The sequence below is a fragment of the Dasypus novemcinctus genome, chromosome 4 (assembly GCF_030445035.2).
Source record: "Dasypus novemcinctus isolate mDasNov1 chromosome 4, mDasNov1.1.hap2, whole genome shotgun sequence".
Lineage (NCBI taxonomy): Eukaryota > Metazoa > Chordata > Mammalia > Cingulata > Dasypodidae > Dasypus > Dasypus novemcinctus.
This window is the reverse complement of record NC_080676.1, coordinates 17,098,623-17,126,296: the sequence shown is the minus strand read 5'-3', so window position 1 is coordinate 17,126,296 and position 27,674 is coordinate 17,098,623. Positions and strand designations below refer to the sequence as shown.

At 39.4% G+C, this 27,674-nt stretch overlaps 1 pseudogene; it reads left to right on the top strand.

Annotated features, from left to right (window-relative positions):
- Positions 1–14,618: 14,618 nt before the first annotated feature.
- Positions 14,619–27,674, top strand: part of LOC105744803 (cell division control protein 42 homolog pseudogene) — a 163,202-nt pseudogene continuing 150,146 nt past the window's right edge.

Below are 27,674 nucleotides of genomic sequence, written 5' to 3'. Positions count from 1 at the left end.
GGCAGAAAACTTCAGAAGTCAATGAAAAATGTTAGATTCTTAAAAACCTCCATTATTATTAGAAACTGAGTTAGTGATAATTCTTACAGGCATATAATGCTTTACACACTTACTAAAAATTTTATATTCATTACCTCATCTGATGCTATTCAGCCCTATAAAGTAGAAATGGAATACAAAACTAGATAATATATACTGGTGGTTCTCCAAATATGGTTTGAGGACCTTGGCTCCCCACAACTCTTTCAAGAAATACCCGAAGTCAAACCTATTTTCAAAACAATACTAAGGTATTTGATTTTTCAGTCTCATTCTCTTGCAACAGATAGTATCTAAAAGTAGATATGGTAATGAAGCTGAATTTTAAAGAAAATATATTATTTTAAAATATGTTATTTGTGTTCACATGTGTAGGTATTTTCATTAGCTTTCCTTTGAAAAGGAAGAGTTAAATATTTTTAAATTTCTCAGTATTGATATCTAATATGGTGAACATTGATAGATATCTAAAACCCACATAACCAAGAGTTCTTTGGGGTCTTCAATAATTTTTAAGAATGTAAACTGAACCTTAAAAAAAAAATAAAAAATTTAAATTAAAAAAAAAACTGAACTTGAGGTACATTGATAAAACAATTCTCAAAAGAAAGCACTCAAGAGGTTGGAAAATATGATGGTTAAAATGCATTCTAATACAAAGGAGCTGGGAAACAGAAACAGCTGAAAGTTTCATTACAATTTTTCTTTCAGGCTAGAGGATAATGAGGAAGGCAGACATGGGAACCAGGACGGATGGAGTAGAAGCTTATTCAGCAGGACCCTGCTGGATCCAAAGACAAGATACAAACTTTCTAAAAGTGCCTAATTTATTCCTTGGGAACATTTCACACCTCATTATGGGCCCACGATTGCAAATAAATGCGCAGAAATGAGAACAACTATAATATTACAAAAATATGCCAGGATAAAAACAAAAAACACATTTGTACAAAGAAATATCCCTAAACATAGTTCAATATTTTCTTATTTCTAATATTCCATAATAATTATTTGATTTAGTCACTGGAATCATTTTTAAAAGTATTTTGACCCCACTGAAGTTCATAGAATAACTCATCTTTGATATATTCTCTGATTTCATATAATCCCCCATCTCCTGTTAGTGAATGTGTCCTATAGATTTCTTTCACAAAATATCTCACAACTGTCAACTCCTGTTTTCCATCCAGATATTCCAGCATCTCCCTGTCTGACTAATCTGAAATATGCTTTTCCAATGTCCTATAAATAGGTTAAAACGTTTCAATGATTCCCTATTTTCATTAATTCTACTAAGTTTGTTACCTATTTACCACATTCTGGGAATACCTAGAAAAATATTTTCAGATTCTGGGGACACAGTGATGAAACAAACAAAATCTCTGCTCTCACAGAGCTTACATTCTGGTAGAGGGAAACAGACAATAAACAGGCTTACCAATATAAAGAAAAATAATATGCGTTTTCAGATAGTAGTTACAAACTAGGAAGATAATGCAATCGAGTACTGTTATAGAGAATAATGGGGGGGGGGTGGTATTTTAGATAACATGATCAGGGAGGTCCTCTGTGTGCATTTGATATCCATGGTGAGTCCTGAATAGTGAGAAAGACACAGACCTATGAAGATGGGATGAAAATATTTGAGGCAGAGGGCATACCAAAGGCTAAATTCCTAAATCCTAGTAGCTCCTCATAGTTTCTAGGAAACAAGGAACATAAAGAAAGCCAGTGTGACCAGAACATGGTGAGACAGAGAAGTACTTGTAAAGACTGGGATGGAGCGATGGGCAGAGCCTATGTTGTATAGGTCCATGCAGGCATGTTAAAGAGTTTGAATTATAATCTAAGGCCATGGGAAGTTATTGTACGGTTCTGAGCAGGGGTATTCCACAATATGATTTATATTTAAGAGATTACATAAGCATTGGGTGGAGAATATAAGACAGGGGATCAAGAGTGGAAGCAGAGAATGATCAGGACTCTGTTAGTCCAGGTAAGAGAAGATGGTGGATTGGATAAGGTTGTAACAGGAAAAGTGGATGATTTGGAATATATTTTGGAGCATAGCCTGCTTATCTTGCTGATGAACTGGATGTGGGAATTGGTGAAATGAAGAGTCAAGCATGGCCCACCATGGTTTCTAGCAAATGAGCCTAAATGCATTTGTCTAGCTTTCAAGACAAGTGCTTACCTTTCTATATACCCTGAGTTTCCTCTCTCTCTCTACTATGTAACCTCAATTTCAGTAAAGCACATTTCCTTATGATTCTTTTCACACAGGACACTCATTCCTTCCTCTATCCCTTTACTCAAATGGTTTTCCAATCTTCATTCTTCTATCCAAATATCGCACAGCTACTGGTGCTCAACTCAATGCCCACATTCTCTGGCCCTGACATTATATCCCCATTCATATCTAATGTCACCTTAATGGAAGTCCATCTTTCATAATGTGCTTCTTCATATCTGTGTGTCTTATGTTCAGTACCTTTATAATACCACAACCAGCATACCAACTAGCACACAGATGAGGGGAAAAATGCTCCTTGATGATTAATAATGAATGTTATTGAACATAAAATTCTGCTCTTCCATATGTTCTCCCACTTAGCCTTTGACATATCTCTCTCTGCACTGCTGCTTGTACTTCAAGCCCCATGTTACATATTATACCTCAAATGTTACTTCTCAGGGATGCCTCCTCTGACCTCTCAAGTTAAAGTATCCCCTTGTTCATAATCACTAGTCACTCCCTACCATGCTATGTTGATAATGTAATTCTTCATAAAATTTAACTCTAATCTGATACTACTTTATTACTCTATTTTTCCCCAGAGAGAGTCAATATCATAGGAGCAAAACTTGTTGATCTTGGCCACTCCTGGATCCCAGCACTTACCACAGTGCCTGTCCCAGCATAGCATATTTTGTGTCAGGCAGTGTTCTAGCTGCTAGGGATAAAGAAGTAAACAAAACAACAAAGCTACTTTCCTTCTGGGAGTTTACATTACAGTGGGAAAGACAGACAATAAAATTAACAAATATATAGCCTCTTAGTAATAAATGCTAAGGAAGAAAATAATTAAGGGAAGAGGGATTGGTGAGCATGTGGAGGGGATGGGAGGTGATAGCCATGGAAGACCTCACTGAGAAGATGGCATTTGAGTATACACCAAAGACATTGAGACTGAATCTTGCAGATATTTGGTGAAGAGCATTTCAAGTGGAGAAAACAATAAGTGCTAATATCCTAAGACAGAAGTATACCTTGAATGTTCTTGGAATGGTTCAAATTTCCTAAGAATCTGAAATAGCAAAAGAGAGGGGGAGAAAATGTAGGAAATGCAGCCAGAGAAGAAAAGTATGTGTAGGTTCATTTTCATTTCATCAGCAAATTTCCCATCAGCTCATTTACAGTCCTGAGACCAGAAAAAGAGATATTGATGACTTTTAGGCTTAGTGAAATGAGAACCATTGGAAAATTTTGGACCATGAGATGACATGAGAAGCATCATTTAGGCTACTCTTTGAGAATAGACTATAAGAAATCAATCACAGAAACAAGGCAGCATTAGGAGCCCAGTGTAACAACCCAGGAGAGATATGACGGTGAAACCAATGGAAAGAGTAGCATCAAAAATGCGAGGTGATTGGCTTCTTGTCCTTGATAAATATTTAACAAACTATTGATAGTGAAGCCTATCCTCCTCAATAGCAATGACTAATGCTTTATTTAAACATATAAATTAAACATTTATAAATTGAAAAAAAGATATGTAGAAATATTTAAAGTTGTCCATACATGTACATGGACACTTTTATTAATGAAAATGTACAGAATATTTATTTTAGACAGATATTTACTTTTATAAAATGCTCCATTGTCATATTCATGTGGTTTACTGACTCTTGAGACATTTCCCTTCCAAAGTGAATCTGACAAGATGGCGGCATGTGTGGAAAATTCAAGAAGAAAATCTTTATTTAGGAGGAAAAATGAATAAAAGGAGATTGTGCTCTTCCATTATTCTGTCTACTTTGAACAATACAGAGAAGATAAGTCTATCATTTAAAATTCTAAATTAATAGTTTTATGAAAATGAAAATCCATTTCTGTCTGTAGTGGATTTCTTTTAGTGTTTTCATCTGACACTTCCTAATTACATCTTTTGGATAAGTGTTAATATATTTTCACAGTACTACCTAGGTGGATGTCATCTTTAGACACAGACAGTTGAGTTCTACTCTACGCTTATCGGTAGAACTGGTTTTGACTGATTCTGCCAATGATGTGTATGTTCTTGAGCCATCCTTAAAAAGAAATTCAGAGCATGTGAAATTTCTCTCTTTTTTATTGAAATTCATTAGCTTGCTGAAACTGCCTTATTGTGCCACTTTGAGCTGGTTTACATTCAAATCATTGTTTTCAGAACAGAGAAATCTGTGATTAGCTAGAGTTAAAAATCTAAACAAGAGATCCCCAAGCTCCAAATCATGTAAATTGTAATATTGGTGACAGTTTACAACTTCTTATCCCCCTTTGGGAATATCCTGTGTGGTTTATAGCAAGTCATCAAAAGCAGAGCTCTCAAAAATTGCAATATGGTATCTCAGTACCTCTTAGAAAAACTAACACAAGTTCATAGGCTGCAAAACAACACCCCACCCCTCCAAAAAAAAAAGAAAAGAAATGGTACTTAATATTTTCAAACATGTTGGTACATAGAAATCACTCACATTCTGTATATTCAATGCCTATAGTATGCTTCAGGCAGCTTTAGAAATGCTTCAAATGTTGCACACATTGCAGTGCCTTTTGTGTCAACTAAAATGAACTGGCATTTGATATTAGTACACCAATCACATTCTCTTTGGTGCACAGAGGCAATCTTGTTTACATTTCTAAGAGACCCTTGGTTACAATCTGGCAGTAAAGACATTATTTTGAGTAAAGCAGGAAAAGATGTCCTGTGTGTTTCAGAATTTTCATAGAAAATATTGAATTGCCATCTCTAGCACAGTTCATAAACAAACTTGGTGAACATCAAAGGCTATAGCATTACAGCATGCTGAGCTCAGATTACACACCTCAAAAATAAATGTTACCTCAGTGAGAACTTTCCTGAAATTTATAATCAAATAAAGCTCAAAATGTCCAAATTTTTTCTTTAGAAGTTTCTTCAAAAGATTGTTTCTCAATTAAAACACTTAGCCCCTGACCCAAGCATCATCCAGATATACCTTACAACAAAAATTAGTAGATTACTTTTGAAGAGACAGAGTGCAATATAATATTTTTAAATGCTCAGTATCAGAAACTGACCATAGGGAACAATTTTTATGATATTATCACCTTTGTAAAAAGCAACATCAACAGCAACAATGACCAAAAAAAAAAACCCAGTAAGAATGACCTACTAATGTTCAAATGAGATGAAAACATGATTGATTTTTCAAAAGGTTTTAAGTACTATGATCAATGATTTATGATTCTTAGTGTTGAAAAGGCATGGCCTTATATACTTACATAAGATGACCATATAAAATAAATGTAAAGGTCCTAGGATTATTAATAAATTTTACAATTATTAAATAATTAACCCTACATTAACTCAGTTATGTGCAGTCACTAAACGAAATGAGTACCCTCAGTTACTCTCTTCACATATACTTTACCACATATATTTTGCTACCTGGATATAATACAGAATGTTCTAGGAAAACAGAACCTCCAATGTCACTTTCATTACCACTAATATGCATAAAGTTATTCATATTTTAGCATATTGGTAAATTGTTCTTAAATATGAACTTCCAAGATCATAGCACTAGCAGAGGCAACCACTTAACAAGAACTTGGGATGTGTTAGTTGGCCACCTAGATAACTCATTTTTGCTAATTCCCAAATAACTCTGTATTATAGATTCCTATTAACATATGAGTGTGTTTATGTACTGCATACATCATTCACTACAAGACAAAGAAAACATCAAAATGAGAAATATTACATCAAGAAGTTTGTTATTGGTTTATTGGTATCCTCAAAAAGATACAATTCAAGAACATGTTTTTTTTCTGTCAAGTTTTGTGCTTTGACCATGTAAACACATCTGGAAGAATAAGAATCCTTTCTATTTGGAATCTACAAAGTCATGTTACATATGATCCTTAATGATATATCCAGCACCATTATTTGAGAAGGATCCCAAAAATCTGAAAAATTTGTCGTTCGATTGTTGAAAGTGGTTCCAATTGGACACCAGTGGTCTATTTTATCATATCCATCTTCACTGCTAATGAATCAGTCATTGCCTACCAACTCCTGATAGTTACATCTCCTTGTCCTGTTGGCCTGCTCCCACAGCAGAATTCATTGCTCCCTTACTTGTGATCTAATAGCACTGTTCACATAACTCCATCATGACAACTACCATATTTTATTACACTTACACATTGAGAATGTAGAATTCCCCAGAAAGAGTGAACTTCTTGAAGCCTGGTCCATATATCACACTCTTTTATCCCTAGAATTAGCATCATGACTAATACACAGTTGTTGAATAAATGAATGAATGAACGGTTCTTAGCCTAAATCTGCTTCATTAGTATTTCAGTGAGAGACTATACTTATCTAAAAACATGACAGTTTTGACCTAAGACTTATTTTCAGTATTTGATTTTCAAAGGAAGAAACTGAAATGTGCTTATGTTTCTGTTACAATTTTATGAAAATGTTCATTTGTATCAAATCTCTAATATCTATGCTAAATACATATAAAATGAAATTCAACAATGATATATGACTATACATGTATTAGAATGGCTAAAATATATAAACCAAGTTTGACAAGGACACAGAACAAATGGAACTCTCATATGTTGCTGGTGGGAATACAAAATGGTTACAACCACTTTGGAAAACAATTTGGCAGTTTCTTATAAATTTCAACATATGCTTACATTTCCCAGAAATTCCACTCTACATTGTTACACAAGAGAAGTGAAAACTTATTTTCACACAAAAATCTGAACAAAATCATTTAAAATAGGTTTTCTCCAATTTGTAATTACTAGAAATAATCCAAATGTCTTACAAGGGTTGAATGGATAAACCAACTGTGGTACATCCATACAATAGAATATTATTCAGCAATTCATATAACAATGTGAATCAACCTTATGTTGAATGAAAGAAGCCAGACTCAAACATCTACAAACTGTGATTTCATTTATGTGACTGTATTCGATTTAGATTACAGCATGACAAATGACCACAAACTCAGTAGCTTAAAACAATATCCATTTATTAGTTAATACTTTTGTAGGTCAGAAGCCTGAGATGGATTCTCTCATTAGGAATCTACTGACCTGAACTCTTATCTGGAATCCCTGGGGAGAAGCCAGCTCATTCAGATTGGTAGCAGATTTCAGTTCCTTGGTTAACTGTAGAGTTGACTGAGGTCCTTGTTTCCTTGCTGATTGTCAGCTGGGGATTGTTCTCATCTCCTAGAGGCAACTTTTTGGTTTTTTCATTTGTTTCACATGACCCCTCCATCTGCAAGCCAGCAACAATATCTTGAATCCAACTCATGCTTTGAATTTCTGACTTCCTCTTCCTTTCCAACTGGAGAAAATGTTCTGCTTTTTAAAGTTCATGTGATTAAATTAGGCCCAGCTATATGATGTAGCATAATCTCAGGAATTATCCTGAAATTGTGCCTACCACAATGACTTTTGGGGAAAGGTAAAACTATACAGAGGGAGAACTGATCAGCTGTTGCCATGGATTAGGTGTGAAGTAAAAGCTGACTATAAAAGGTCAACATAAAAAATGTTTTTGAAATGATGGGCATGTTTTATATTTTAATTTCAATAGTGGCTGCACAACTTTATGCATTTATCAAAACTTCTAGAACTGTGCTCCAACAAGAATGAATTTTACTCTTTGTATTTTTTTTTAATTGAAACCAAAAATAAAAGCAAATTCAAAGTCTCTTCCTTCTTGGACTGAGCTACCTTAAACACCATATGAATCTAAACTTCAGTTTTGTCTAATTGTGATCATCTTTGGTACTATTTCAGGACAGATGTACCATAATTACAATTTTTTTTAGAAACCCTAGTCCCAATTTTAAATTAGAGTCCTTTATTCCAATATTATCTCTCCATTCTTTCTTACATTTTTTACTATGAATTCTTGCTCAGCTTTCAGTGTCCAAAAAAGACTTTTCCCAACTACTCCATTCCTTGGTTGTGCTCTTTTCTGAACACCAAATAGTACTTGATTTTATGCCATCAGTTATTCTTGTACTGGAACTTATTCTTCTTTCTTATATTGTTTAATTGTATCTTTGGAATATAAATCTTGCAGTCATAACAACTGCTCTCATTTTCTAATCTCCACATCCAATCAGTACTCAATTCTTGTTCATTTTATCACCATAAAACCTCCCTTATTCATTCTTCTGTCTTCCCTTTCCACAATGCTCATGCATTCAGTAATTCATTGCTTCTTGATAATAACATTGTCTTAAATTCATGTTAACTTTCTATTTTCCCTTTTCAACATTCCATTTGAAACATTCTGTTTATTACTTTTTAACATTTTCTTTGATCAAATTAACCTTTCTAAATAGCTGTTGCAATCATTTAATTCCCTTCCTCAGAAATTTTAATGCCGCTTCTGACACTTTTCTTATTGAAGAAAGTCCAACTTCTCTAATTCTGGCATTTATGACCCTCCCAAATCTGGCTGCACTCTTCCTTTTCAGTTTTTCTTTTTTTTCTCTTATATATAACTTATACAACTAAAAGATTTTTCTAAACACATGTCCCAATATTCACTCCTGTATCCATGCTATTTCTTTAATCTGGAATGCTCCCCTCTAACATCTTTCTCATTGAAATACTACCATATTTTCAAGGACCAAGTGAAATGGAATTCCTTCTAAAAAGTTCTCTCTGGTGGCTCACCTCTCTAAACTAGAGTGAAGTTTCTTTCCTCTCATTATTCCCAATATTTTTCTTGAATGTCTTAATAGCACTCAACAGATCATATTTACGTTAACTCTTTTTATGTCTTACTTCTCTTTGTTTGTCTTGAAGTTTCCAACATTCTTCAGAGGTAAAATTAAGACATTATTTCAGTTATGAATTTATGCTACTAAATTATTTTACCGAATAATATTTCCTGTTGGAAGCCGAGAGAAAAACAAAAAACCCCAGACAACTTCCAAAGTATGCTAAATTGGCAGGAACTGACCAAAAAGAGAGGTGAGGTGTCTCTTCTGTTTCACAGTAAATGATTTAGAGTTGCTGTAAATATTGTGTACCCATACTTGGACCAGACAGGAAGACTCCTAGTTGGAGAAAGGCAAGGCCTTGGTCTCTGAATTTACATGAAATTAAATCAGATGAAGAACAAGGAAAAGAGCTGCAACATTATCTGAAACGGGGAAAATCTTCATTTAGAAATACAAGTAAATGTGGATGCAGGCTTTTTGATAATATTTCCTTAACTAATTGACCTGATTTAAAGATTTCAACCACAGAGAGGCAGAAGCTTCAGCTTTGTGATAAATATCGCCAGTAAGAAAACTAAGTTAATTATCAACATTGATAGCAGGATGTTAAAATGAGGTCTTTCTTCCTATTTTAGCCAAGACCCCAAACACAAAGAACAAATCATTATAGGTGCTCAGGATCCCACAAAATAAGGTGCTAGATAATTAATGTAAGACTTGCAAGACTTGGCTGTAAACAAGTTTTCTAATTCCTACCCTTATCCTTATCTTGAGGATATTTAAAGATTGGAGGAGCCAAAGAAATGACTGTTGGAGAGAAGAAATTTCTTTGGGGAAAATTGTAAGATTGCTCATTACCTTATCATGGAGAAAGGGTGTAGGTCAAGGGATTGTAAAGAGACCTCCTGGAGAGATCTTAACATGTATCTTCTGGAATTAGTGATTTTTGACATGTACCTGAGAAATTAAAAGGCTAAAGGCCAGGAAGCAGATTTGGCTCAACTGATAGAGCATCTGCCTGCCACATGGGAAGTCCAGGTTTCAAACTCAGGGCCTCCTTGACCCGTGTGGAGCTGGCCCATGCGCAGTGCGATGTACACAAGGAATGCCATGACACACAGGGGTGACCCCTGCATAGGGTAGTCCACATGCAAGGAGTGCTCCCCGTAGGGAGATCCACCTTGCATGAAAAAAGTACAGCCTGCCCAGGAGTAGCACTGCACACACAGAGAGCTAATGCAGCAAGATGATGCAACAAAAAAGAGACAGAGATTCCTGGTGCCATTGAGAAGAATACAAGCAGACACAGAAGAACACACAGCAAATGGACACAGAGAACAGACAACTGAGGGGGGGGGGGTTTAAGGGGAGAGAAATAGATAAATAAAAAAATAAATCTTAAAAAAAAGAAAGGCTATAGGCCACTGGAGGTGGCTGTGGAGCTAGAGAGGAAAGAGACATGATAACTTTGGAAGTAACCTTCACTTGGCAGAAGCAAAGACATGTGTTTCCCAGGGAGTGGATGAACTGTGTGGCACCTTGTCAATTCTCCATCTTTCAATGTTATACTATAAGAAATGAAAATGAAATTATTTAATGGAAAATACAGTGTAAAGCAATCATTCACGCAAACAAATTGCAATTTCATCTTTTCTTATCTTTCTGTAGGACAAATTTGCTAATGGCTATGCTTCTTTATTAAAAAATTGAAATTGGAAAGAAAAGACAGTGACTATCTTGAGTCAGAGTTGAGGAGCCAGTAATCACTGCCTGGAGAGAATTTTTAATGCTACCTAACAGGAAAACCCAATCAGAGAAAAATAACCAAAATTCTCAACTGGAGTGTTTGTGATTGTTTGAAATAATTGCACTCAGTTCTGTATTAGTCAGCCAAAGGGGTGCTGATGCAAAATACCAGAAATTGGTTAGTTTTCATTAAGGGTATTTATTTGGGGTAGGAGCTTACAGATACCAGGCCATAATGCATAAATTACTTCCCTCACCAAAGTCTATTTGGAGCAAAATGGCTGCCAAGATCTGCAAAGGTTCAGGCTCCCTGGGTTCCAACATTCCTGGGGCTTGCTTTTCTCTGGGTTCAAGGTTCCTTTCTTCCTGGAGCTGGCTTCTCTTTCCTCTGTGTGCTGGCTTCCCAGGACTACAGTTTAAGTCTTCAGCATCAAACTCCAACATCAAAACTTCAACATTAGAAACCCTCAACTCCGTTCTTTACCATGGCTTTTATCTGTGAGTCCTCACCCCTTGGTGGGGACTCAATGTCTTAATCATAGCTCTATCATGCTCAGGTACAGATCAGATTACAAACGTAATCCAATATTTCTTTTTGGAATTCATCAATTATATCAAACTGCTACAATGTCTATGTTTACTTTTCCAGGCAAAAGGAAAGGTCTTTAAATTTTCTTGTTGAGATCTTTACCTTTCCCTTTCTGAATACTTAGACCATTTCTGTGATACTTATTTTATTCCCTTTAGGCACCAAGTGTCTTCAGACTCTATTATCCATGTCCCAGAGAAATAAGAGGGACTAGTAATCCTTTTTATCTTGGCTCTTTCATTTAGTGGAACAAAACAGTTAAGCCCTTTATCGTTAATTCCCCATCCAACTACTACCCAGGCCTGATCCTGCTCAGCTTCTGCATTCAGGGTAGTATGGCCATGGAATATCACTAATTCTGAAATTGGAACTCTCTCTCTCTTAAAAAAAAGGTGAGGGGGTGTTTTGTTTCAGGAAAAAACAAAAGATGAGGAGGGGGAAATTATTTGGGAAGGGTTAATTAGAAACATTTTATTGTCCCTAAAATATAAAAATGCCTGAAAGAAAAATTATTTTCAACGTTTTATGCATGTAAAAGGCTTGATAGGGGCTGTGTGTGTATTCAAGAATGACATGGGCTGTATGTGTATTCAAGACTATTAAGGACTGTGTGTATTCAAGCTTACCTAGTTTCCTAAAAGCCCCTAGGCCCCCAAAACTGAACCTAATCCAACAAAGAAAGTCCTTTCACACTGAAATGCCTCCTGACCTGACCCCAAAATCCTCTGTATAAAAGGGGCCTGAAAACCCTGCTTGGGGCTCAGTCTTTGGACACAAGTCTCTCAGGCTCAGCTGGCTGGTAATAAAACTGCATTTCCAGAAGAGTCTCATGCATCTGGGCTCTCAAAACCATGATTGCTGAATCCCACAGTCTGCCACATTTCTGGGGGTCATCCAGGATTGCTGTGAAAGCCAGAGATAGTAACGCTTGGTTGTCCCTCTCAGGTCCCGAGAAGGCCGGGAGGGTTCCAGATGATGTCCCTGCCTGAGGTACCCCTGGACTCATTGATCCAGCAAAAGGGCAATGAACTATGTTGGAGCCCTCCTGGAAGGAGTCAGGGTGCTGAGAGGTCCAATGGAGACTCTCTGAATGTAGCATAGGGCTCCACATGCCAGATGGGTAAGTCTGCCAGGGTCATAGTCTAGGGATAGTCTGACACTGGAGGTCAGAAAGGGAGCCCAGTCACCTCCCAGGAATACCTGAGTACTCCCAAGAGGGGAAGAAAATGGTCTTCTCCAGGTCTGAGAAAGGAAAGGAGAACGACAGTGTTCATGTGCATGTGATTGAGAAGAATGAGTGAGACTCAAAGAACCTTTGTGGGGCAAAGGTGGAGTCCCAATCCACAGTTCCTTAGTGACCTCATATGGTTAGAAGCAGTGGAGGAGCTCTGTTAAGGGCCCTTCATCCTATATGGGGGTTTATACCATACTGCTATACTAAGAGGTGCTCTAAGTCCCTATGAGGGGAGTGGCTGGAGATGAATGAAATGAAAGGCTGAATGCGTGTTGCGCAGCACCAACACAGTGGAGGAACATGGGAAACACACAAAGTAGGACCCCACTAGGCTGCAAGCTGAAAAATTTTCCCCAAGAATTCCACAAGGGTGTATATGGCATAAGGTTCCAGCCAGGAAGACTTAGAGCCCTTTGTGAGCTAGAATGGCCAACTTTCAGCATGGGCTGGCCCCCAGAGGGTACCCTTGACCCCTGGATCATCCATAAAGTTTATGACATGGTGACTGGAAAACCAGGGAACCCTGACCAGTTCCCATACATCAACACCTGGCAGCACACTGTGAGTCAAAGTCTGCCCTGGTTGAAGAAATGTATAACTAAAGAAGCCAGAATCTGCCTGATACAAGAGCCCACTGGTGTTGTCCAGCGGACTGGGTCAAACAAGCACCTTGCGAAGGGTCTGGGGAAAGTAGGCTCAAAATCTAGTTCTGACCCAGCCATTCTGAAGGGACCAGATGAAGATGACCATCTTATGCAGTTACTCCTACTGTGCCAGTGCTGAGGAGTGAGGATGAGCTGCCTTCTTCAAGTAGTGTGGCCTCATCACCCCCACAGCCTCTTTCTTCAAGTAACACACCCTTATCATCCCTGGTGATGCTGTCTCTACCAATCTTGTCCTCCGGCAGCACAGTGTCGTCCTCCCAGACCCCAGTGCTGACAGTCAGTCAGGAAGGAGCCCCTGAAAGATGACAACTCAGACCACAGGGAGCCCTGGAAACAAGTGCAGCAGGGAGGGCCACCCTGCAGCTACCTCTCCATGAAATCTGAGCTGCAATTTATTACAATGTCAATGTCCAGGTTCAAGGAGGAAACCCAACGTTTGTGTACCAACCCTTCACGACCACTGACCTTTTTAACTGGAAAAGTCACACCCCATCATACTCAGAGAAGCCTCAGGCCATGACAGATCTCTTCCAATCCATCATACAAACCCACAGACCCACCTGGGCTGACTGCAAACAACTCCTCAGGACCTTACTCAACTTCGAGGAGAGAATGTGGGTCACACAAGGAACCCTAACCTGGCTCAAAGAGTGCCCACCTGTAGAAACCCTGGACAGTGGTCAATATGCCCACACACAGTTCCCAGAGGAGGACCCCCAATGCAATCCCAATGGTGCAACTGGGTTCAACAGACTAGAAACCTTCCACAGAGCCTTAGTCGAAAGGTTCAGGGCTGAGAGCCAAAAGGCAGTAAGCATGGCCAAGACCACCCAAGTCCTATAGACTCCCGATGAAAGCCCTGCTCAGTTCTACAAATGGTTATGTAAGGTGTTTCATGTATACACACCCTTCAACTTGGATGACTCTGAGAGCCAAACAATGGTGAATGCACCATTTGTCAATCAATCACAGGCTGACATCTGAAGGAAACTACAAAAATTAGATGGGTTCTCCAGCATGAAAATCTCCTAGTTCATGGAAGTTACCACCAAGGTCTATGTCAACCATGATGTAGAGACCAAGAGGGAAGAAAACCAGAAAATGAAAAAAAGACTGACCTTCTTGGAGTAGCAATGGTCGAAAGAAGCAATCCTGGCCAAGGAGTGTGAACTGGGACACCCATGTCCCAAGGAGGGGCTGCCCACCCCTAGGACAAAATCAATGTTCATACTGCAAGGAGGAAGGTCACTGGAAACAAGAGTGCCCCAACATACCACTCAATCCCATCACTTCCAAGAAAGCGGTGAAAACAAGGGCCATGAAAGCAAACAAGGCACCACAAACTAAACCCTGGGCTTGCAGGAATTCGGAAGGAAAGCCTACAAATCAACTCATTGGACCTGCAGGAATAGAGGGCTCTGATGTGGACTATTATGATGGACTGGGCTCCTACTTTCTTGGCCCCATGGAGTCCATGGTCAGAGTCCAAGTTGTGGGCCGCACCATACATATGATGGTTGACACTGGAGCCCAACATTTTGTGATGATCAGGCCAGTTGGGCCCTTATCAAAAAGACAGGCCACTATTGTAGGGCAACTGGTAAGAGCACCCAGTGGCCCTTCCTCCAAGCCAGAACTTGTAACACTGGGGGTAAAGAAGTCACACACAATTTCCTGTATCTCCCAGAATGTCCAGTCCCCCTCCTGGGTTGAAACTGCTGTCTAAATACAAGCTCAGATTACCTTTGATGCCAGAGGCCAATCCTCACTAACACTTAGACCACCAAAGCCTCCAACAATGGTGCTAACCCTCCCTCTGTAGGAAGAATGGAAACTGTTCTCCCTCACTGAAGCCAGCCTATCCACGCCCATATCGTTCCCCTTAGAAGATGTGCCCAAAGTATGGGCAGAAGGCAACCCAGCGGGGATAGCACACGCCATTTCCCTGATTGCTGAATTAAAGGCCACTGCCAGCCCAGTAAGCATGAAACAATATCCCATTCCATGTGAAGTGCAAGGAAGAATCCAGTTACATATTCAAAGGTTGCTAAATGAAGGCATACTGAAGTTGTGCCGTTCCCTTGGAATACCCTACTCTTCCCAGTTAAAAAGGCCCAGTTAAAAAGGCCAACTTGCCTGGTCCAGGACCTGCAAGTGGTCAACTCAGAGGTAGAGACTCTATATCTGGTGGTCTCCAACCCTTACACTCTCCTTAGCTTGATAACCTACTTTTCCTGACTGGATCTCAAGAATGCTTTCTTCTGCAATTGGATGGCAACCCAAAGTCAACCAATCTTCACCTTTACATGGGACGATCTGAGCTCTGGCAAAAGCAACAACTCACCTGGATACAGCCCCCTCAAAGATTAAAAAATGCACCCACTATTTTTGGACAAGCCCTGGCCAGTGATCTTAAGTCCTTTGAACCAGAAAAGCATAATAGTTTCCTCCTCCAATATGTAGATGACCTCATCCTCAGAAGTCCCACCCACCAGGACTGCACCAGTGGAACCCATGCCCTCTTAAGGCATCTAAAACAAAAGAGTCACTGAGTGTCCAAAAGGAAGACCCAAATTTGCCTGCCTCAAGTGAAATATCTAGGTTACAGGATAGCACAGGGGCTTTGTGAATTGGGGTCTGAAAGAAAAGAAGCCTCCCTGAGCCCAGCACCCACCAAAAACTATGAGAATTCCTCAGAGTGGCCGGATTTTGCCACATTTGGATCCCTAATTTTGGAGTCTTTACACGCCCCTTGTACAAGGTTACAAAGTGGGGATATAGTAAGCCCCTGCTCTGGGAGAGTTCACAGAAAAGCACTTTCACTGCTCTCAAGCAGGCCCTAATGGAAGTACCAAGGCTTGGGCTTCTGGATCTCAGTAAACTCTTCTACCTCTATTTCTATAATCAATCACCAGGGTATCACAGTAAGAGTACTCACTTAGTACCTGGGTTCCTGGCAAAGACCTGTAACCTACGTGCCCAAATATTTGGACCCTGAGCCCAAGGATAACCCTCATGCCTGCAAGCTGTGACTGCTGCAGCAATGCTAACAATGAAAGCCATAAAATTAACTCTTGGGCAACCTATGTTTGTTCAAGTTCAGCATGCAATAGTCACAATTTTAGAAGCCAAAGGAACACACTGGCTCTCCAACAACCACCTGGTCAAATACCAAACCCACACATTCAACTGGAAGTCGTGAAAACCCTTAATCCTACTACTCTCCTACCTGTCAAGCTGGGAGCTCCTACCCACAGCTGTGTTGAAACATTGCAAGAAGTGTATTCCAGCAGGCTGGACCTTTAGGATCAGCAATTATCCAACTCTGACATGGAATTCTTCACAGATGGGAGTAGCTTTGTCCAAGACAACAACTGACAGGTGAGGTATGCCCTAGTAACCTCTGAATCCACAGTAGAAGCCCAACATCTCCCAGACAACACCTTGGCACAAAAGGCCAAACTCATTGCCCTCACCTGGGCCCTACAACTTGTAGCTGGAGCCAAAGTCAAATCTACCCAGATTCCAAATATGCCTTCCTAAACTTGCATGTGTATGAAGCCTAGTACAAGCAAAAAGGACTCATTATTAAACATGGCACACAAATTTTTTAATTACTAGAAGCAGTTTGGAAGCCTGCCAAGGTGGCCATAATCCACTGCAGAGGACAACAAATGGGCCATAGCCCTGTGGCTCTGGGAAACTGGAAAGCAGACACCAAAATGAGAAGGGGAGCACAGGAGGAACAGCTGCCTGAAAGCTTAACTGCAGCCCTCATCCCCAGGCCTCCCCATCCTCTGATTATCAAGAACTCCAATATACACAACCAAGCCTTGTCCCCGACCCTTAAATGACCAGCAACCACAGTACACTCAAGCTGAAAAAGAATGGATCCTCACTGAAAATGGAACCCAGGGAATGGATGGAAGGTAGACACTGTCCAATCACAGAATAGTCATGCCCCAGATACTAGCCACAATTGTAGAACAAGTCTACCATGAAGGCTCACACTTAGGGAAAAACTCATCTTGGAGAAGTATTGAAAAGATTCTTTTATATTCCAAGTCTGTCCACTATAACCCATGCTGTATGCCAGCGGTGCATGACATGTGAAAAAATAACCCTTCCTAAGGACCCAGGGAATCTCCAGGAATCCAGTTAACTGGCAACCTTTCCCTTGAAGATTTAGTAGTTGATTTCACTGAAATGCCGTGATCTGGAGGCTACAAGTACCTCCTAGTTTTCACCTTTTCCAGCTGGGTGGAAGCCTTCCCCCCTCTCACCAAGAAGGTTGAGGAAGTAGCCAAAGTTCTACTCAAGGAAATCATCCCTCACTACGGGCTACTCCTTTCAGTTGGCTCTGACAACGGACCTGTCTTTGTCTCTGAGGTCACCCGAAAGGTTGCCAAAACACTGCAATATAATGGAAACTGCACACCGTTTACCACACTCAAAGCTCAGGAAAAGTATGAACTGCACAATAGAGACTTATATTACCAAAATATGCCAGGAAACTAGACTAACATGGGTGCAAGTGCTTCCCAGGGCCCCCCTTCAAGTCTGTGCCAACCCAAACTGAAAGCTAGGCCTAACCCCTTATGAAACCCTTTTTCAGAGGCCCACCTCTTAATCGAAAGTATAGTAGGGGACCTCAGAGAAAGAGGGAACTTATTGATAGCTCAGCAAATGCTCAGCTTAGGAAAAAACCTACAAAACCTGCATCACTGGATCCAAGAAAAAGCCCCATTAGCCATTAGCCTAAACAGCTTTGTACAACCCATACCAACTGGAAGATACAGTCTGGGTCAGAGACTGGAAATCAGCCCCACTAACCCCCCGATGGTGAAGACACTATCTTGTTATTCTATCTGTCCTTACTGCAGTTAAGGTGGCAGAAATCATCCCATGGATACACCATAGCCAGGTCAAACGAGCTGCCCCAGAATCCTGAACCTGTATTCCAGATAACCACAACTCAACCAAACTTATCTTCGAAAAGACAGAACACCGAGCCCTGCCCCAGTCACACCTTGAAAGCTGACTGGTCCACTCATGGCCAAAAATTGAGGATGGAATGCTGAGCTCTGCTCCAATCACACCCCAGAAGCTGATTGGTCTACACACAGTCAAAAATCAGGAATTCAGTCCAACCTTCATTTAAAAAAATGGCCTATTGCCTACTCCCCCTAATTCTGGCCCTGATCCTCCCTTGGTCCTGGGCAGATGCCACAGAGTGTGGGTCATGTATCCAACAGGTTCAAACAGGGGCCCATGTCAATACTACATTAATATATCATAGCCATTACACCTGTAAGGGGCATACAACCACCTGCCAGTTTCAGGGAGTCTCCTATAGTGTCTGTAGCATATCTGGCCAAATAACCTACTTTGACCCCAAGGCCCCAGCAGTCTCCCATCAGTGGGAAATAAGAGTACCTAATCAATATGGAAAGCTGTTTAATTCTACCCCAGTCACTAGCCCAAACCAACAAGTGTCCCTCCTATTTGATGCCTGTCAAGCAGGTAAAGGGAGTAATTGTGGAGGGCTCAGCTGGGAGCAAGAGTACACTTATAATGATAAGTTTTTGTGTTATCCAAACAGTAGCCACTCTCAAGAAATCACACATCTGTTAAATGCAAAGCCAGCTTATTGCCCATACTGGACCTGTGTCACAAGGCAACCTGGCACCCAAACAGGAATGCCTAGTACATGCCCAGCAAAGAGCATAAAGCATCCTCAGCAAAGGAATGACTCCACCCAAATGCCTCCTCAAACAATGTAACCCCTTAAACCTTACCTTCCTAAAATCCTCTGCTGAACTCAAGGGGGGAATTCAGATGGGACTCTCATTTACGGTAAAGGAGTAGACCCAGGAGTCTACATCTGGGTCGGGTATCGGTAACATTCACTCACAAGTAAAGCCCTCTGTGTTTCTATGAAGAGATAGAAAATCCCTTTTCCACTCTGCAGGTGGGAAAAAACCTCTTCATAAACTTAGCTGAAACTATAGGAGCAACCCTAAATGTCTCCTCATGCTATGTGTGTGGAGGCACTAATATGAGAGACCAATGGCCTTGGGAAACTAAAGAATACAACTACAGCTAACCACATAATGAAACTGGCCTCCTGGTAGTCCATCGAGATGGTATGTGACCCTTGCAAACTTCTGTCATAGGAAGATATTGCACTTCAAGGGTATGCCTAAACTCCTCTATACCTGTCAGAAATCTAACATGCACAGGGGATATTTTCAAAATCACACCACCAATAGAATAGAACCATGGGGAAGGTGGAATGAATCTAACCTCATTCTCATAAACTGTACTTTCCCCAAATTAATTGCAGTATGGAACTCCACTGCAAGGGGCCCCTTTACTGCCTCAAATGGTCTATACTGGATTTGTGGGAAAGTTGCATTCTGAGAGCTTCCCCAACACTGGTGTGGCACGAGTATGCTCAGTACAATAAAACCTTCCTTTTTCCTAATTCCCTTGAAGGAAGGAGAAATGTTGGGCCAACCTGTGTATCAGGAAATGAAAAGGGAAAAAAGAACCATTACCTCCTGGGCAGATAATGAATGGCCCCCCAAACGCATAATCCAATATTACAGGTCGGCCACAAGGGCAGAAGATGGCATGTGGAGTTACCGTACCCCCATTTACATGCTAAACCATATCATCTGCCAATAAGCAGTGGTAGAAATAATAACCAATGAAAATGCTCGTGTCTTAACCCTCCTCACCCAGCAACAAAGAAAGTTCAAAAATACTATCAACCAAAATTGCCTTGCCCTAGACTATCTCTTAGCAGTGAAGGGAGGAGTGTGTGGAAAATTCAATCTCTCTAACTGCTGTCTCAAACTAGAGCACTGGAAAAGTTACTGAAGAAATTACAAACAAAATGGTAAAATTTGCTCATGTTCCAGTACAAAGTTGGAATGGCTGGAACCCAGGTAATCTCTTCAGGGGTGGCAGGCAATAGCAGAAAACTTCAAACTTCTAGGGGGGATATTTGCCTTCTTCATAGGAGGATGCACTATATTCCCTTGCCTCCTTCCCCTCTTTATAAACAGGGTATGTGTCCTGATAAATAATGTGGTAAAAACACAAACAGCCACCCACCTCATGGCCCTGTATACATACCAGTCAGTCCAGAAGGACTCTAATGATAAGGATGCCAAAGCTTAACAAATTTAAGCATGCATCAAAGGGGGGAATGATATGGGCTGTGTGTGTATTCAAGAATGATAAGGGTTGTATGTGTTTTCAAGAATGATAAGGGCTGTGTGTGTATTTAAGCTTACCTAGTCTCCTAAAAGCCCCTAAATCCCGAGAAAATGAAACGTAATCCAACAAAGAAAGTCCTTTTACATGGAAATGCCTCCTAACCCTGACCCCAAATCCTCTGTATAAAAGGGACCTGAAAACCCTGTTAGGGGCGTGGTCTTTGGACAAAAGTCTGTCAGGCCCAGCCAGATGTTAATAAAACTGTCTTCCCAGAAGAATTTCATGTGTCCTGGCTCTCAATACTGTGATCGCTGAATCCCACAGTCTACCACAACAGGCTAGGTCATGAAAACAGAAAATCAGACCTCATATTTCTCAATTAGAAATCTATTTCATTGGTTTGCAAATGTTAATTTCATTTTCTTATCATCAGGGATCATGATTTATATTTTCTTACCACAGTTTTTGGAACTTCCTATGTCTACGAAATATTTATTGAATGGTTGCTATGTTGCAATCACTTTGCTGGATATTCATTAAATATTTGCTGTGTAATTAAACTCTGACATTACAGACTGTGGGTACATAAACAGCATTTATTTTGGGGGTTTTGTTTCCCATCTGCTAGAGAATTAGCTTTACTATTTGATAAAGAAACTCTCCATTGTGTTCAGACTGATTTCAGGTCATCTCTGAACTTCAAGCTGATTCAAAGACAAATGAAAGGTTACTCAAGGAATTTGGTATTGCTAGATTACAGTTGAGACTGTCCAAGGAATAATCCATAAAAGCATCCCTGTTTTTCAAAACAAAGTTTTGCAGCATTCTGGACTTGAATAAATTCCCAAATCTCAATTTGGATTTTTACTAGGTTGGCCTCAGAGAGTTATGGGTAAAGAAACGGGGCTGAAACTGCAACAAAAAAGAAAACATTCTTTGCTACGTTCTCTTTTTTGTCACCCCAAACACTTTTTGTTATACATATGGTTCCAGTGGGAGTAATTACAATGTGCCCAATGTCATCCTTGAGTGATCTTTTTTCTCAATGTGAGAACTAGTCTTTATGTTTTCCATAAAGCACCTGGCATATTGTGAGCGTTTAAGAAATGTTTAATGATAAAACAATGGCAACTACAAAGAAACTAAACCCTAGTTTCCTGTGGCTATTGTAATCTAAGTGGAATTCTGCTATGACAAAGGAGAAAAAAACACTTTGTTTGCTATAATATTATAGCCTATTGTCCCATCCGTCCTATTTATTAGAGATTCTCACATCTGTTTTGTTTGGAAAACACTTTGAACACAATCTAGCTTTGAAAATAGAATGCGTCCATTCCATAAAAGCTTATAAGCATCTGTAAATTCTCTTGTTAAACGTCATAATGTATGATGAGTGTGCTACATCACAAATTACAGGGCCATTAGAATTTTGCTAGTGGATACATAATAAGGGGTATAGGAAATTAAACTTTTCTCTCATTACCACATGTGTTTTAAGAAAAGGATTCTAAGAGACTTGTTAGCAGAATGGTCACCATCAAACAATACACAGAGTATATTCAATTCCAAGTACCACATGGTCATTTTTCTGCCACAGAAAAAAATATTTCCATTTTTAACTTCACACAGATAACTTAGACTCATAAATTCTTAGAGCTGGAAAGGATTTTAGAGATGCTCCAGGTCGAACCTGGGGTCTCACATTCACAGATTATTTCCTATAACAATGTTGCAACAATTAGAAATCAAATGCTCGTCTTGGAAGCAGAGGTTCGTGTTCAAATGTCCAAAGACTAAATGCTAGGTAAATGATGAAATGGAAAAAGACCCAGAACAGATAAAACAAAGAGGGGAGGGAAGAGACTGAAAAAGTAAGGCAGAAAGGAAACTAAAATAGTTCAAGATATGGCACCAAAGTCAGAAAGACTTTCCACATCCTCCATCCCACCCCCACCCCCTTTTTAAGGAGATTTCACTTTATCGAAAGAGTAAAGCAAAATGCTTTTAGATCCAAGGGTACCTGGTTCAAACCTCAGCAGGGGCAGATTTCTCACAAACTAAAAAGGCACTCTCCCTATTAAAGGAACTGGCTTAATACAGTTATATGGACCATTACAGTACAGAATGGGGATTCACAAACTATTTTCTAAATGGGGCCTTTTTTGTGCATGTGCAGTAATTCTCATAGAAGCCTTTTACAAATAAAAAAGGGAAAAATGAGGAAAAAATCTAAGAACCCATGATTTGAGCCTTTAATAACTATTGGTATATTATGGAGAGGCAGCCATCTGTAATAAAATAGTAGACAAGGTCTTCCAGGCAATGGTCTGAAAAAGCATTCTAAAGATAAAAGCTTAATATTTGTGCAGACCACAGATGCCTAGGAAAAGATTAACAAAATACTCCCTGAAGTTCCGTGTCCATGTTGGCCCTCAAACTGCGTGGTCTCCATAGAATTTCATTTTAAACAGGAAGTATTACTCAAACGGTTCATCGTAAGGACATTATTTTGCCTGAGATTTCTACAAGAACACTTTATTCAGTAACTTAACACATGCCACCATAATTTGACTGGTAAGAGTCTTCCTTGACAGTGAAACTATGAAAGACATGTGGTAAACATTCTGTCTAATCCACCTTATAAAAAAACCCTCAAGAAACTGCTGGAAGTCTACTTCTGCCATAAATTTATGTCTCAGAACACTATATTTGATCTAGGTTTAGTGTACTTGTGGTAATTTATATCATTCTCCCTTGGAACATCATCAAGGTTAGAATAATACTGAATTTTGAAAATAACCTCTTTATCCACCAGTTGCATTATGTATAATTCCCTGGGGCCTACTGGAGTCTAAGTGATTGCAAATATGAACCATGATTCCAAAATGTGGATAACCCAAACACATAAACAGTGCTTTCAAAGCTGAAATTTGTTTTTTACTGATTAAATCTGAGGACTGGGTAAACATTTCAGGTAATAGACTTTGGAGAATATAATCACTTGGGACCTATGATTCATCCCTACTCTAACAGAAATTTTATAAACATATCAGGATTATATTAGTGTTAAGTGATAAATGAAATAAAAATTTTTAACTCAAATTGGTTTTTTTTTTTAAAGATTTATTTTTTAAATTTATTTCTCCCTCCCCATTCCCCTGTTGTCTGTTCTCTGTGTCCATTCACTGTGTGTTCTTCTGTGTCTGCCTGTATTCTCAATAGGTGTCTCGAGGAACCAATCCTGGGACCTTCCAGAGTGGGGGAGAAGCAATTACGCTCTTGCACCACCTCAGCTCCCTGTTCTGCTACATCTTAGTTTCTCTCCTCTGTGTCTCATGTTGCATCATGCGTCAGCTCTTCCAGTCGACCAGCACCCCTGCGAGGGGTGGCTTTCCCACACAGGGTGGCATTCCCACACACAGCGGCCCTCCTGCACGGGGGGGAGGGGGTGCATTTCCGCTGGGCCAGCATTTCAAATGGGCCAGCTTGCCCTCACCAGGAGGCCCTGGGCATTGAACCATGGACCTTCTATGTGGTAGACGGGAGCCCAATTGGTTGAGCCACATTTGTTTCCCTGGTTTTTAAAAATGAGATAAGCACAATCATTGTTGGTTTGCACGATCAATAATGCAGAACAGGTTTGAGGGCAAAACTGGACCAGAAGTGCACAGGATGCCGTCAAAAGACAGCTCCGTCTCCACTGCTCAGGTCCACATCTCTCTGCTCACACAGGCACTCCTGTCAGACAGGCACCACCTCAGTCTGCCAAGAAGGCTGCCAGCAGCTCCAGAATCTCACATGTCCTCACAAGCGCACACTCTGTGGAAACAGCTATGCCCTTCACCAACATTTCAAGGCAAAATGGCCTTTCAGCCCTCTCAATTTAGAGGTGGAGTGGACATCACCATCCCAGGGTCCACAGGATGGAGGAATAAAATATGGATTAGAGTGGACTTACTGGTATTCTACTATAGAACTATTGTGACTCTAGCAATGAAAGACATTGTATCATTAATGTGGAGGAAGTGGCCACAGTCGTTGGGAGGTCCAGAAGGCAGGGACAGGGAAGAAGAGGTGTGATATGGGGGCATTTTCAGGACTTGGCATTGTCCTGAAGGATATTGCAGGGACAGGTGCAGAACATTATATATCCTGCCATAACCCACTGAATGGACAGGGGAAGAGTATAAACTACAATGTAAGCTATAATCCACGCCGAGTAGCAGGGCTCCAAAATTTATTCTTCGTATGCAATGAATGTGACACACTGGTGAAAGAGGTTGTTGATGTAGGAGTAAGGGATGGGGTGGGGAGTGGGTATTTGGGAACCTCTTATATTTTTTAACGTAACAGTTTGTGTAATCTATGTATCTTTAAAAAATAAGACAATAAAAATTTCATTTTCAAAAAAAAAAGACCTTTCAAAAATCAACAGCTGCTCAATTATTTGTTCACTTAAAATGGTTTAGATTTAAGTTATAAAAGATATATTACCAGATTTCCAGATTTCCTTTGATTTTACCAAATGGAAACATCAGGAAACTCATGTATGTTGACTTTCTTATGAGTATGACCAAAAGAATAAGCAAAGGAGATTGATTCTTTTGGCTTAAAATGTCAAAATGAGGTTCATCCTTGTTGTCACATGTATCCAGGACTTCATTCTTTTTATGACTAAAAAATATTCCATGTATATGCCACATTTTATTTATCCAGTCATCAGCTGACTAACACTGGGGTTGTTTCCATCTTTAGGCAATTGTGCATATTGCTGCTATGACCATCAGTGTGCAAATATCTGTTTGAGTCCTGCTTTCCCCTCTTTTGGATATATACCTAATAGTGGGATTGCTGGGTCACATGGTTGTTCTCTACTTAGCTTTCTGATAAACTACCAAATTGTTTTCCACAGTGGCTATTACAGCTTTGCCCATTCCCACCAGCAATGAATGAGTGTTCCTATTTCTCTGCATCCTCTCCTACACATACTTTCCCTTTTTTAAAAAAAATAGCAGCCATTTTAATAGATATGAAATGATATTTCATTTTGGTTTTGATTTGTTTTTCCCTGATGTTCAGTACCTTTTCATGTGCTTTTCGATCATTTGTGTATCTTCTCTGGAGAGATGGCTATTCAAGTCTTCTGGCCATTTTTTAATTGGGTTGTTTTCTTTTTATTGTTAAGTTGACAGATTTCTTACAACATGAATAAACCTTGAAGACACCATGGAAAAACCTTGAACACATCATGTTGACTAAAATAAGTCAGACAGAAAAGGACAAATATTGTGTGATCTCACTGATTTGAAACAATTAAAATAAGTAAACCCATAGAATCAGAATCTAGAATGTAAGTTACCAGGGGACAGTATGGAGATAGAGAATGGGAAGTTAAGACTTAAAAAGTACAGGGTTCTATTTGGAATGATGAAAATGTTTTGGTAATGGATGGTGGTGATGGTAGCACAACACTCTGAACACAACAGCACTGAAATATATGTGTCTGAATATGGCTAAAAGGGGAAGTATTAGATTATATATATATATATATAGTGACAGAATAAATTTTTAAATAAAAATCTATGAAATTACACTACACAGTGAGCCCTAAGTTAAACCATGACTTTACTTAATAGTAGAATTACATAAATGTGCTATCATCAGTTGTAACAAACATTCCACATGAATGCAAGGTGTTAATAATAGGGTGGTATATGGGAATCCTGTATTTTATGCATGATTGTTCTGGAAACCTACAACTTCTCTAATAAAGGGAAAAAGAAATAGCAATTTGGAAGTATAGTCATATTATGCATTTGATTATGAATTATATGAGTCATAATAACTTGATGACTCAATAAATTCTGACCTGGAATATATGTAGGAATACACACTCATACACACACATGCACACACATATGTACACAACAAAACCTTCCTATTTGGGAAATAAGTTTTACACAATCTAGTATCAGGCCCTGGGGACAATTTCAACTAAGCATAAAGTCATTGAGTTTGGATTGAGTCCTGCTAAGACTGTAACTTTGATAATTTGCCAAAAAATGAAAAATGAAAAAGGAGAAGCATAATAGCTCTTCAGTAAATATTGAATAATAAGTGATTTGATTAGACTGAACATAAACAAGGAGAGTGGTGTGTCATGCATGTTCACAAAAGAAACTACTTCAATCAAGGCAAAGAAATAAAACCTAGGAGTTTTCACGCTAGGAGTATTAAAAGTGAAAGCCAGAGGAGCTGATGTGGCTCAGTGGCTGAGCACAGGCTTCCCACCTACGAGGTCCAAGTTCAATCCCCAGCCCCATTACTGAAAAAAAAAAAGTGAAAATGATTTCAGGATTCAAGGAAAAACAACAACAACAAAAAGGCTGGGGAGGAATCACATTCACTCTAGAGAACAATCTGTTTTGGTCAGTGCTTAGTAGTAGTTTGAAAATTTTAAAATTTTGGATTTCATAAAGTTTTGTGTATACTATCAATCAAACAATTATCTACTGAGAACATAATATATGTCTAATACCATGATCAGCACTTGGAATATAAAATGAAATTGCTTATGGGCTTATCAGAGAATCTTTACTGAAAACAACGAGCAGGGAAAGGTGGGAGTGGTTAGAAGGGGTTAAGTCAGTAGCCTCCAGAGTGCTGTGTGTGGGGTTAAAAGCAGGATACGGAAAGTTGTCCAATAGCTTCTGAAAGAGAGATGGCCGTGTTCTTTTCACAATTCTTTTGGAAATGAAAATTAATAAAAATGAAAGAAATTAAGGCAACGTGGCTATACATACAGAGAGCATGGAGTAGAAGAGGACATCTAAGGACAATGAATGTCTGGGCCAAAGGAGATGGAGTAGGCTGTGTCAATGGGAAAGTCTTATTCAGAAAAACAAAAAAGTCTCAGCATGGAGGGGGGTAGGGGTGGAGAGAAGGGGCAGTTTCTAAACAAATCTAAAATATTTATCAGTGAATCCCAAAAGTTCTTCCAGGTGGTTTGTCTATTCTTTTGGGAGACTAAAATCTATTATATATCTATTCGTTTGGGGCACTAATAAATAATATACCTAATAAATATCTGTTATTTCTTCTTACAAGACTCACCAAAAGCAGTCATGAAGTCTAGAGAAGTGGTTTC